This window comes from Hyperoodon ampullatus (genome assembly GCF_949752795.1).
Source record: "Hyperoodon ampullatus genome assembly, chromosome: 13".
Lineage (NCBI taxonomy): Eukaryota > Metazoa > Chordata > Mammalia > Artiodactyla > Ziphiidae > Hyperoodon > Hyperoodon ampullatus.
Genome location: NC_136926.1, coordinates 9,006,810 through 9,019,630, shown reverse-complemented (window position 1 = coordinate 9,019,630; position 12,821 = coordinate 9,006,810).

Sequence of the window (12,821 nt, the reverse complement as noted above, 5' to 3'; positions counted from 1 at the left end):
GGGGAAGGAGGTGGCGTCGGGGACGGCTCCGCGGCGGCTGCTCTAATAGCATTTATCCGCCGCTGCCTCCCCTCTCGCCGCCGCCGCGGCATGTGGACGCCGCTCATTGGCCGAGAGGGCCCAGCGCGGCGCGGGAGGCGCGGCCCCGCCCCCTCCCTCAGGCTCCCTCCCTCCTGCGCGACTTGCGCCCACGCGGCCGCGCAAGCCCCGCCTCCTCCCGCGCACCGCCCCCAGGAACCCGGATCGAAGCCGGCGTGCCCGCGCCCTGCGCGTTCTGACCGGCTGTTCGGCGGAGAGCCCTCGGCCTTTCTTTGGCTAATGCGGATCTCGCTTCCCGCCCGGCTCGACCACCTGTAGACGTAGAACCCAGGGAGGTGGAGGGCTCACGTGGGCTCCATGCATTCGCTGCCCCAAGGGAACTGCCTACCCTTCAGAGTCGGCATCGGGTTGGGGTGGGTGATTGGGAAGGCGAGGCCGAGGAACCTTACGAACTCGGTCGGCGCAGAGCTTCAACGAAGCGCGCTGAGGTTGGTGTCCTTGGCTCGTCCCCTTGCCCTCCACCCTCCAGGGCCGCACTCTGCAACCCAATCTGTGTACTTCAGAGCCCCTCTTAGGAACCGAGGGGAGGAATTCCGCAGTTCACTTCCCACACGGCCAAAATCCCTCATCTGTCGCTTCAGGAACACCGCATTCCATATTGTTTTTAATATCCCACACAGCCTTTGATAACACGTCTGCATGGAAGTCACAGGTTACGCTACTGTAACTGCTAAATAAGCGAGAGTTGTGCTAGAAGGTGCCTCGCTTGGGCATTGATTAAGGCTATTTTCTAGACTGCCCCTTTCCCCAATAGGGGAAAAAAGGACTTTAATCCAAAAATCTATTCTTAAATCACAGATAATTTGCTCTTGAGGTCTGTAGAAAACCTACCTCAACAAGGACCTACAGTATAGCACAAGGAACTCTTCTCAATATTCTGTAATAACCTAAATGGGAAAAGAATCTGAGAAAAAAACATATATATATATATGTATATATATATATATATAACTAAATCACTTAACTGTACACCTGAAACTAACACAACATTGTAAATCAACTATACGCTAATACAAAATAAAAAGTAAATTAAAAAAACCTATGTAACAGCAAGATAAAGGGAATTTTGCCAATATCAAAAAATTAAACAGAGAAAGGGACCTTCGCATTGAATTCTTGAGCAAAAGGTGAACACATTCGCACCACAAAGGGCAGTTTTCTTAAGGGACTATGTTGCAGAATGAAGCATTTAGTCCACTTTTGTGTTTGGCTATGGTGTACCATCCACAGGAGCCAAGGCAGAACAAAAATCACCTCAGTTGTCCCAGATGGCTCAGCTTCAAGACTTAAAGTCCTTTAACAGATGCAAATCACAGTGCATTACCTAGCTGAAAAAATCAGGCACGTCATTTTATTTGTCATTTCGTTTAATTATTTCCAAGGAGTGGAGGCTGGTATACAGTTTTGATTGATACTTGGAAAAGGACCAACAAAACCCTACATGAAATAAACAAAAATTCTAGTGTATGGCAATGCACTAAGAGAAGCAAAGTGGAAACTGGTTAGGTCACAGGACTGGAGCCTCTTCCAGCAGGGACACGTGGCTGCACGGTGGGGGTGGGGGGTGTGTGGTAATGGAGGACTGGTGGTTCTTTTCCCCCTCAGACCAGGTCTGCACCAGTTCTTACCAACTCTTCTGCCTCACCCCAGCGAGTGTAAAAGCACTCCAAGCAGGAGGATTGTTACCTTTCTCAGCCTGAAAATTATCTTGAGCATTTGACTTTGGATCTCCGTTCTGTGGCTTGGTCTCTGCCTGGGGTTGTAAGTGCTTCTGCTTCTTGAGCTTCTTGAGAGGTTCCTGATCTGTGCTTTTGTACTGAATGCTCTTCCCCAGATCTTCGAGCTCCTTGTTATTGTTCAGATCTCAGCTTACATGTTACCTCCTCAGAGATGTCTTGACTAAAAGGGCTACCCTCCCCAGTCACCCTCGCTATCACATTATTGTTTTATTTTCTTCACAGCACTTATCTCTGATGTTGTATTATTTGCTTAGCTGTTTACTGCCTGTCTCCCCCTACTAGGATGTAAGCTCCATGAGAACAGCATGTCTTGTCTAGCTTGTCCATCTCCAGGATATAGGAGTCCCCTGGTATACACTCATCATTTATTGAATGCCTACTATTTGAGTGAATGAAAGAGCCCCACCATCCCTGATCTATCAGTGACTTGCAAAGGGCCTGGCTTTGAGAGGACCTCAGCAAATTTTTGCTGAACTCAAGTTTATTGATTTCCAATGTGTGATGTAAACCAGAAGGCCTCTGAACTACTCACCTCATGTGAATGGCTGTGAAGGTTAGGTTTAAAACAAACAAACAGGGGCTTCCCTGGTGGTCCAGTGGCTAAGACTCAGCACTCCCAATGCAGGAGGCCTGGGTTCGATCCCTGGTCAGGGAACTAGATCCCACATGCTGCAACTAAAGATCCCGCATGCGGCACCGAATTTCCTGCGTGCCGCAACTAAGACCCAGTGCAGACAAATAAGTAAATATTAAAAGCAGACAAACAAAAAACAAAGTGCGGCAGCATTTTAGGTTTCTCAGAGACGAGTAATGTCTAAGTTCACATTGGTTGTGTTACCAGACTGTTCTCTGCAAATCTTCTATTTCCTGGAGGTTGGAATACAGGTATTCCTCAACGTACCATGGGATTACATCCTGATAAACCCATCATAAGTTGAAAATATCATAATTCGAAAATGTATGTAAGACACCTAACCTACTGAGCTTCATAGCTTAGTCTAGCCTACCTTCAACGTGCTCAGCACACATTAGCCTACAGTTGGGCAAAATCATCTAACACAAGACCTATTTTATAATAAAGTACTGAATATCTCATGTAATTTATTTAAAGTGAAAAACAGAATGGTTTTAAGTGTATCAGTGTTTACCTTTGTGATCTGCACAGCTGATTGGGAGCTGCAGCTCGCTGCCGCTGCCCAGCATCTTAAGAGAGGATGGTACTGTGTATTGATAGCCTGGGAAAAGATCAAAATTCAGTTTCTACTGAATGTGTATTGCTTTCGCACCATCTTGAAGTTGAAAAATTGTAGGTCAAACCATCATAAGTCAGGGATGGTCTGTATTCCCTTAAACTGAAACAGTGTGCTTTTCAGCCTGGGGTTGGCCCCTTCTGTATCACATACTAATTATGCCCTTGGTTCCTCAACCCATTGGTGTCTCTGAAACCTGTTGTTTATTTATTTATTTATTTATTTTTATAATGGTCACAGTGGTTTCTTTTTTCTTTTTTAATTGGGGTATAGTTGCTTTACAATGTTCTGTTAGTTTCTGCTGTACAGTGAAGTGAATCAGCTATATTTATACATATATCCCTTCTGTTTTAGATTTGCTTCCCATTTAGGTCACCACAGACCACTGAGTAGAGTTCCCTGTACTATACAGCAGGTTCTCATTAGTTATCTACTTTATACATATTAGTGTATATATGTCAATCCCAATCTCCCAGTTCATCCCACCCTCCTTCCCCCCTTGGTGTCCATACGTTTGTTTTCTACATCTGTGTCTCTATTTTTGCCTTTCAGTGGTTCATCTGTACCATTTTTCTATATTCCACATATATGCAATATACGATATTTGTTTTTCTGACTTACTTCCCTCTGTATGACAGTCTCTAAGTCCACCCACATCTTTACAAATGACCCAATTTCATTCCTTTTTACGGCTGAGTAATATTCCATTGTATATATGTACTACACCTTCTTTATCCATTCATCAGTCGATAGACATTTAGGTTGCTTCCATGACCTGGCTATTGTAATAGTGCTGCAATGAACATTGGGGTGAAACCTGTTATTTAGAGGTTGCCATAATTTAGCAAAACATAGCCTCCCAAAGGCAGAAAGATTTACTCTTATGTAGAAATAGACTTATGCTCAATGTATTTTATACACATGCTTCTTGTTCATAAGGTTAAACAAAGTAATAATGGGTTTTAGAAATACAGCTGACCCTTGAACAACACAGGTTTGAACTGTGTGGGTCCACTCACATGCATATTTTTTTCTATAATGAATACTGAAGTACTGTATGATCTGCCTGTGGTTGGTTGAATCCTCGGATTTGGAACTACAGATGTGGAGGAACTGTGTATGTGGGCCAACTCGGACTTTCAACCTCATGGAGCGTGGGCGCCTCTAAGCCCCCTGTTGTTCAAGGGTCAACTATACTCTATTTTTCACCAAGGATTGTAGCTATTTTCAGTCGGTTGGGGACAGGGAGAGGAAAAAAGAGAAACTGTGATTCAGAAAGATGGATGATTTGATCAAAGAACCTCAGAGGAATTAATAAAGGAGGATATTATCTGGTAGTAGGCAGGCTGGTTTAAAAAGCTAGGTAGACAGAAAAGGCCCAGTAGAAAAGAATGACACGCTAACTTCCCAACGCTCTACAACCCTCATGTAAGGCAATGGAGATGGTAAAAGGCAGTCTGTTCCATATTTGGACAGCTCTAATCATTAAAGCCATCTCATTCTGGGCTGAATCCACCTCCCACTAACAACTTCTCCTATACATTGGTTCTTGTTTAGCCCTTTGGAATAACTCTGAATAATTTTAATCCCTCCTCTGTGTGCGCTCTCTTCCAGTACTTCAAGATATTCATTGTGCTTTTTAAGAGTCTCTTTTCTCAGCTAAAAAGAACAGCTCTGTCTCTGAGCTGTGCCTTGTATAGCGGGAGTCTGCAACCCCTCAGCATCCTTATCGTCCAGCCACGGAGACACCCAACACTGAAGAGAGAAGTCTGAGAAGGATCTTGCGGTGGAGTTATCACTGTCCACCTTTGTTTCAGTGCTTTCCCCTGCACATTGTTGATTTGTGTTATCAATTCAAAAATGAGTCCTGTATATATACACTGCAGTCATTTAATCTTCCCATCATCTACTTGCACTGTTGATTCTTTTTTTTTTTTTTTTTTGCGGTACACAGGCCTCTCACTGCTGTGGCCTCTCCCGCTGCGGAGCACAGGTTCCGGACGCGCAGGCTCAGCGGCCATGGCTCACGGGCCCAGCCGCTCTGCGGCATGTGGGATCCTCCCAGACTGGGGCACGAACCCGTGTCCCCTGCATCGGCAGGCGGACACTCAACCACTGCGCCACCAGGGAAGCCCCCTGTTGATTCTTTTTAACCCAGGCACTGAACTCTGACTGTAATGGAATGTTCTCCTGTTCACTTTGGCCCATCTTTGCAGGCCGCTGTGGTCTTCTGGAGTCTTCAAGTGATGTTTTAGCCATATGCCCGAACTTGGGTTACACACAAATTTGATAAGCATGACTTCTGTCAACTGCTATGAATCAACCTGACTACAGGTCCCAAAGTCATGAAAGTAAAAATCTTATAACGCACTCTCTTGCCTCCTTACCTCCCGTAACACATTATTATACAGGTCATTCTTTTGGTTGAGCACCTGATGTAGTCAGCGTGACTTAAGGATCATGATATATGAAAAATACATATTTACGAACTAGACTCAGAACTGGCACAGTAAGGTGTTTACACTGAAAGGTAAGTGGGAATTAAGGCCATCCAACTTAGTCACATCTGCTGTCTTTTACTGACTCCGGAACACATGCTTATTGAGTAGAATGCCGGGCAAAATCACCTGCACTATTTACATTCTTTGTTCTGTAAATTGTTGGGCTGCCCCCTTACAGGCCTACAAGGCCTGCACTTGTCCAGCTTCAGGACCAAAGCAAGAGCCGAGTTTGCAACAGAGACATCAACGGTTTAATGGATAGGGGAGCTTACACGTCTGAAGCGAGGTCCTGGAGCGAGAACCCCACTGCGGGCAGGACATGGTGGCAGTCTTCACTCCTGAGGGGAATGGGAGATTGACGTCAGGTTGGCTCATTAGTTACCAGGGAAACCAGCAGAGGGGCATGCCCCTCACCACCCCTTTGATAAGGTGTCACTAGCTGGGGCAAGTACATGGGAAAGTCAGTCATGTGTGTAGGGTATAGGTGAAGCTGGCACTGGTCGGGCAGGAGATGTACAGAGAGCAAGAGAACAGCCATCTTGAGTGGCCTGACCATACATAAATTAAAGTGTCTTAAGGTAATTTTGAGATGTTGGTCCACTGTATTATTATCTAGCCTACTTTTCTCTACTGGTCCATAAGAACTTAACGAGAGGACTCTGTCGAATGTGTTGCTAAGATCTAAGTAAATTGTCTACAGCAGTCCGTATTCTAGTGGTCTTTTCACAGACATGGGTCCCGTTTGGCATGGCTTGTGTTACTGATCACATTTCAGTGCCTAGTGACCCCCACTTTTTCTGCGTGCCCACAGACTATAACTTTAACATCTGAGAATTTGCCAAACTGAACAGAATGTCTCTTCCAGAATTTGGCTGTCTCCCATCAAGAAGCATTCTTTTGATGGCTAAGTGTCAAAAAACCAACTTATTAGCTTATGCTTATATAAAAAGAGGATTTATTGGGGAATCGACTCCAAATTCAGAACAGCTTGATCCAGGTGCTCAAAGAAAGTAACTGAGAATCTCAAAGCAAAACTCTGGTTTGCTTTGCTTTTTATGGTCTTGTGAATTTTCTCCAGCTGGTAGCAGATATGACCCCCAGCATCTCCAGTTTACAGTCCACCAAGTTCAGCAATCTCAATGAAAGGAAGGGGCTAATATTTTCTCTGGGTCATGTGTCCACCCCTGGAAGCAGGGATTGTGGTCAGCTCCACCTGAACTTCATGGACAGAGAGTAGGGGGAGAAGTGGGTCCCCAAAGCAGTGGTTTTCAAACTTTGGCATGCATCAACATCACCTGGGTGGCATGTGAAAACAGACTGCGGGATCCCTACCTCCAGAATTCTCATTCAGTAGGTCTGGGATGGAGACCAAGAATTTGCATTTCTAACAAGTTGCCACGTGATGTCGATGCTGCAACTTCAGGACCCACACCCTGAAAAACAATACCCCAGAGGAAGGTCCTGGTGCTGTTACCAGAAGGGGGGGAACAGATGTTGGGCTAGCAAAACCAAAGATGTGTACTTCACTGAAAAAAGTCAAAGATCTAACAGACTTGGAGGAAGTGGAGGTAACTAGCATGGAGCACTGGAAACCTTGTTTGGAGATGCCCTAGATTCTTCCATTGCAGCTTTCAGTTTCATCTGCCCTATATCCACCACAACCTCCCCTCCGATTCTAAGCTCCTGCCACAGTGGGTCATTACCTGTTCCTCTGTACCTCTGCTCAGAGGTTCCTGCTTGCATATGCCTGGTGAACGCTTAATCAGCCTTCAAAATGAAGGCTCAAATCCTGCCCCATTTGGGAAGCCTTCCCTGATAAGGCCCCGCTCCATCACTTCCTTCCTCATCACCCAGAAAATTACTTGCTCCTTCTTCTGTGTCCCACGCAGCACTTTGTATATCACTCAGCTCTACTACGGTAACTCAGGTTTACTTCCTACTTCTCTGGCTGATCCTTTTCAGCCTTCTTTTCACACACCTCCCCGTCTCCTACTCAACCTGAAATGTGCAGTGTCCTACCACTGAGGACTTAGCCTCCTTCTCTATCTGGATTTTGCCTCAGGCCCACTGGTTTAAACCACACCAAAATATTCACGACACACCCATTTGTATGTCCCGACTCCTACACCCAGCTCTCTACCTGACTTTGCCATTTGACTGGGGCTTGGACTCCTGTGAGAATGACAGGGGGGGGTGGGGGTGGGGGCTGGGGCGACCCGCCCTCGGAGAAGTGAGCCATGAATAATATACATCCGTTTGCGTATTCAGAGCAGAGACAACAGCAGCATTCGGGTCAGAAGGAAGAGCAAAGGAGACAGACCCATAGAGTACTCTTTTACCGCACTCATCACTAGCACTTACTCACCTGATTATAAACTCCAGGAGAGCAGGGATCATATGCATTTAGGATATATGCACAGTGATGAATGAACGTGTGATAATTATTTGCTTTAAGGAATTTGAGTGTCCCTTATTTGTGTCCCCAGTGCCTAGCACAGTGTGGCCCATGTGGCAGGTGCTCAGTACATGTCTGTCTACCGCATCAATTAATGAGGCCCTTCACTTCCTTTGCTATTACTGTTCTGGGGGGAAAAAAGTTGCCATTTAAAAAAAAAAATTAAAGAAGAGAAACCCATACAGCACAGTGCCAAACAAAGTACTGTGGAATGGTTTTCAAAACCATAGCTCCCTGATGGGATAATGTAGTTTAAATATAGCAGCTATTTTTTCCCTCCAGTCGGTTTGTTCTTTGATTTTTGTGGAAAGATTTCAAAAGTTCTCCTCCACTGCCCTCCTTCCTCACCCCGCCCCGCCACCAAGGTACTCAGACCTTAAACAGCAAAATGCTTAAAATGCAGAGATGACAGGGCCTCCTGAACCTGGTAGAAAAATGAACAGTGATTAAATGTGATTTTTAATTTTAAATGATGAGTTCCCCCTTCCCTGCCAGGTGCCAGGGTGTTGCTCTAGCAGTAGCGGTAGCACAGTGAGCAGGTAATCCAAGGACTGTGAATGCAGTGGATAGAGTTGCAGTGGACAAATTCCTAGAATAGGATCTTTGTTCCCAAGCTGACCAGCTCACTCCCTTGATGTCCCACAATAGAAAAAAAAAAGGGGGGTGGGGTGGAGGTGGCAGAGGCATGTTTAGGTCTCCTACTGTGATCCCGCTGTAGTTAACCTGATAGTTCACAAAAGATCCCAGGAGGTTGGCTGCCCTCCCAAGTCACCTTGTGATTCTCTCCTGATTTTGGAGAGGGGGAGGGTGGGGGACACTGTGTATCCTGAGGAAAGCATGTCTGACGAGGCTGATCCGTGCCATCTGGGAGGATGCATCATGAGCCCCATCTGGCTCCAGCAGGCTGCCGAGGCTGAGGCAGTGGTCCTCTCCCAGCACACCCCGACCGTTCCTGTCCCTCTCCAGCCCGCTCAGCCTGCATCTTTCCCCTCTTCCTAGCCTTTGCCTTCTTTTCCACAATCTCTTTTGCTCCCTTCTCCCACCCGTGGCTTCTCTCCATCTCCCACCCCTCTGCGAGGTGGGGCTGATTGGGAGCGCTCTCACGCAGGCCCCTTGGGGATGTGCTCTCACGCAGGCCCCTTGGGGACGTGCTCTCACGCAGGCCCCTTGGGGACGTGCTCTCACGCAGGCCCCTTGGCGACAGCCCTGCTGGCTCACTTAGTCCTCCTACACCACCCAGATCGTGTCCTGGAGACCGATAAACTCATTGTCAGGTCCTGTCTTGTGTCTCACTTGCTGGAGTCCAGAGGTACAAGACAACTGCCTCTCCTTCTCTTAGCTGCTTTCCATCTCAAAGGGTGGTACAACATAGGGCCTCTGCTTTACTCTTCAAGCTTAACGTTAGAAACTTCTCAGGTGGGTCCAATCTGCATAGATGGGGGATGGGTGGAGTACAAGAAAGCAGAAGCTTGGCCGGAATTGTTTGCAAACATTAGGCGTTTCTCTTCCATGACTCATCAGAGGACAGCAGAGTCCTCCTTATTCCCGGAATGCCAACCCATAGCCAACTCCTACCCCCATCTTACCCCCAAAATAAAACAACCCACACATAGAGCTTTGTCCTCAAAAATCAGATGTCCCCCGAAGATCTGACATGGCAGCTTGGAGAGGGGGGTATTTTGAGGCCTCAGAAGAACAGCCTCTAAGAGGATTCTCTGACTGGGGAGAGAGGTAGCTGCAGAAACAGCCTGGTGACTCAAAAGCAAAGAAAGTGCATGTGTTGCTAGGATGGGTCTTTTCAAGAAAAGTGCCTTCACCCTCTCCTCACTTCCCCCAACCGTTCTACTTAGTACCTTCCTAATATAAAACCTGGCATAGACAACCTTTGGGTCAGTTAGAAAAAAATAGGCTGGATTTCCCTGGTGCTCCCAATGCAGGGGGCGCTGGTTCTATCCCAGGTCAGGGAACTAAGATCCCACATGAAAAAAAAAAAAAAAAAAAAAAGGCTGATGCAGATAAAAAGGAAAGGAGACAAAAAGAAAGACATCATTTATTTGACACATATTTGCCAAGCATGTGTTGTCTCACTCCATCCTTAGGACAAGCCCATCTGATAGGTTACCATTATCATCTCTATTTTTCCAGACACAGCTAATTCTCAGAGAGGTTAAGTCATTTGCTGAAGTCATACAATTAGAAATCACTATTCAATAAACAGTGTTGGGAATAGAAGATTATTTGTTTGGAGAAGAATTAGATTGGAGCTATTCCTCACACCATGAAATGCAATCAATTTCTTATGGGAAAGAGAGTTAAACAGTAGAAAAAAATTTGTAAAACAATTAAAAGAAGCAACAAAAGCATACATGTGTGGAAAGGAGATAAATTTCTAAGTACTTCAGATAAAGGAACATTTTAAATTTGCATAACAAAGGGCCACAAAACAAATGGAGGGAATATATGCACAGAGTTTTGGAAAGAAACTAGATGATTGCTGAAAAAACTTCATGTTAGGAGTCTGATTCAATGACTGCATAAGTGCACTCAGAGAAAGACACATGCACATAGATCTTGATTGTAGCAAATATCTGTGTGGCTGGTCCCAGATCAGTCCCTACTCCCACTATGGTAGGATCCCACTAGTGGATCATTCTGAGGCTCGCAGAACTACACCCTCCTCAGGGTGGGGAAGGGACAGCTGATTAATTCACTGCACAGGCAGCCGAGAAAGAGGCAAAGCAGAAAGCTACATCCACTGAAAACTGCACAAGGAGGCTGCCGCCAGCAGAATGCAGTGACCTGAGCTGGAATTCTGCCAAGACAGTGGGATTAGACTCCCAAGCGCTGGCCAAAATGGGCCCCGGGATTTTTATTTTTATTCGTTTTCCATTACAACTGCACAGCAACACAAACAAGCCCCAAAACAATGTGAGCCACCGAGAGTCATTTTCCCTTGCGGGTGCCATCCCGATACCACACATGCTACTGACCTTATCTTACCGAAGTTTAGAATTGAGAGTTTGATTACTCACTTCCGTACCAACCATAATGGGAGAAAGGCATTATGATTGCCCAACCAACGCCACGTGCACAGAAAAAGGGATATAAAGCAAGACGTGCACGTGGAGCCCATTGTAACCAAGAATAAAAACTTGTTGGGACTTCCCTGGCAGTCCAGTGGTTGAGACTCCGAGCTTCCACTGCAGGGGACACGGGTTCCATCCCTGGTGGGGGAACTAAGATTCCACATGTCGCGTGGTGCGGCCAAAAAGTTAAAAACAAACAAACAAAAAAACTTGAGAAGTCAGTGGAAATCTAAGAAAAGTTAGGTCTGGCTCTCCCAGTCCCCCAAGATCAGGGGCCTGTAGGCACTGGGAGTGAAAGATACCTGACAGCAGGCAAATGAATGTCAATTACAAAAGAGCACTGGGGTGGGAAGGAAGGGAAGGGGCTTAGTGCATTAGACCCAGATTTAGGCTAATGATACTCTCAGAGGTAACTTTGTAGACGTCAGACATTAGGGATTTTCTTTTTCTTTTTTTTTTTTTTTTGGCCGAGCCGTGTGGCATGCAGGATCTTAGTTCCCTGACCAGGGATTGAACCCGTGCCCTCTACAGTGGAAGCTCAGAGTCCCAACCACTGGATTGCCAGGGAAGTCCCCAGGGATGTTTTAACTTGTGATTCGCCCTGTTCTAGCTACATGATTCCATGTTATCACAGGTCTTCAAAATACCACCTTTCACAAATTGTGGGGAAACAAATTCAGACAACTGCAGCCACCTGGTAAGGAAAGCATGCTCTTAAGACAAACTACTTAACCAATGTCCCCAGTTCCTCCCCGTTCAAATTCAGATAACAGAATCTACCTCATGTAGATTTCCTAAGTGCAGAGCACAACGCCTGGTACAGCTGGTAGAGAGACACACCTTTGTCTTAGGCTCACCTTAAGATCCAGCCCTTTTAAAACAAAACATTTGGTTTAATCTCATAACAATAAACACATCATTAACATAACTGAGGATACAGAGGCTACATATCCCCTTCTCCCTTTTAAAGAAACATGCTCGACATATTAAAAAAAGTACAATAATAATATAATATATACCCACCATCCAGTGTAAGAAATACATGATATGTACCATGGGAGTTCTTTGTGAGCTCCTTGAACTCACTCTCCACCTTGCTTTCCCAGTGATAACCTCCACCCTGAACTTGAAGTTTGTCATTCTCATGCATATTTTTATATTTTGACTACAGATAGATATATAGATCCAAAAACAATTTTGCAAACTGTACTGTTTTGCATTTTTCAGATTTTACATAAACCTCACCAATTCTGTGCATGTCCTGCATCTTGCTTTTTTTTACTTACCACTAATGAGTTGTTTTTTTTTTAGGTTTATCCACAAAGATATATGTAGCTCTGGTTACTTCATTTTTCTTGCTATGTAGTTACTTATATTTTTCAAATAAACAAGTAAAACCACACAGAAAAAGCTGAAATCCTCATTGTTCCCTTTCCCCTACAGTCCATCTTATAAGTAGTTTACAATGTCAGGCTTCCAAGGTAAAATCAAAGATGAGGATTTCACTTTCTCTTCCCAAAACACTTAGCTCTGTTTGTTTTTTCCTCTGCTTCCAAAATTGATGAGACTTCATTTAAAGCTGCCAAATTTCACACTGCAGGTGCCTGTAAACAGACTGTCTGGTTTGGACTGTAGAGAATTCATCTTCGTGTAAGTCAGGTCCCACCCCCAATTTCAGACTGAGAAGGCTG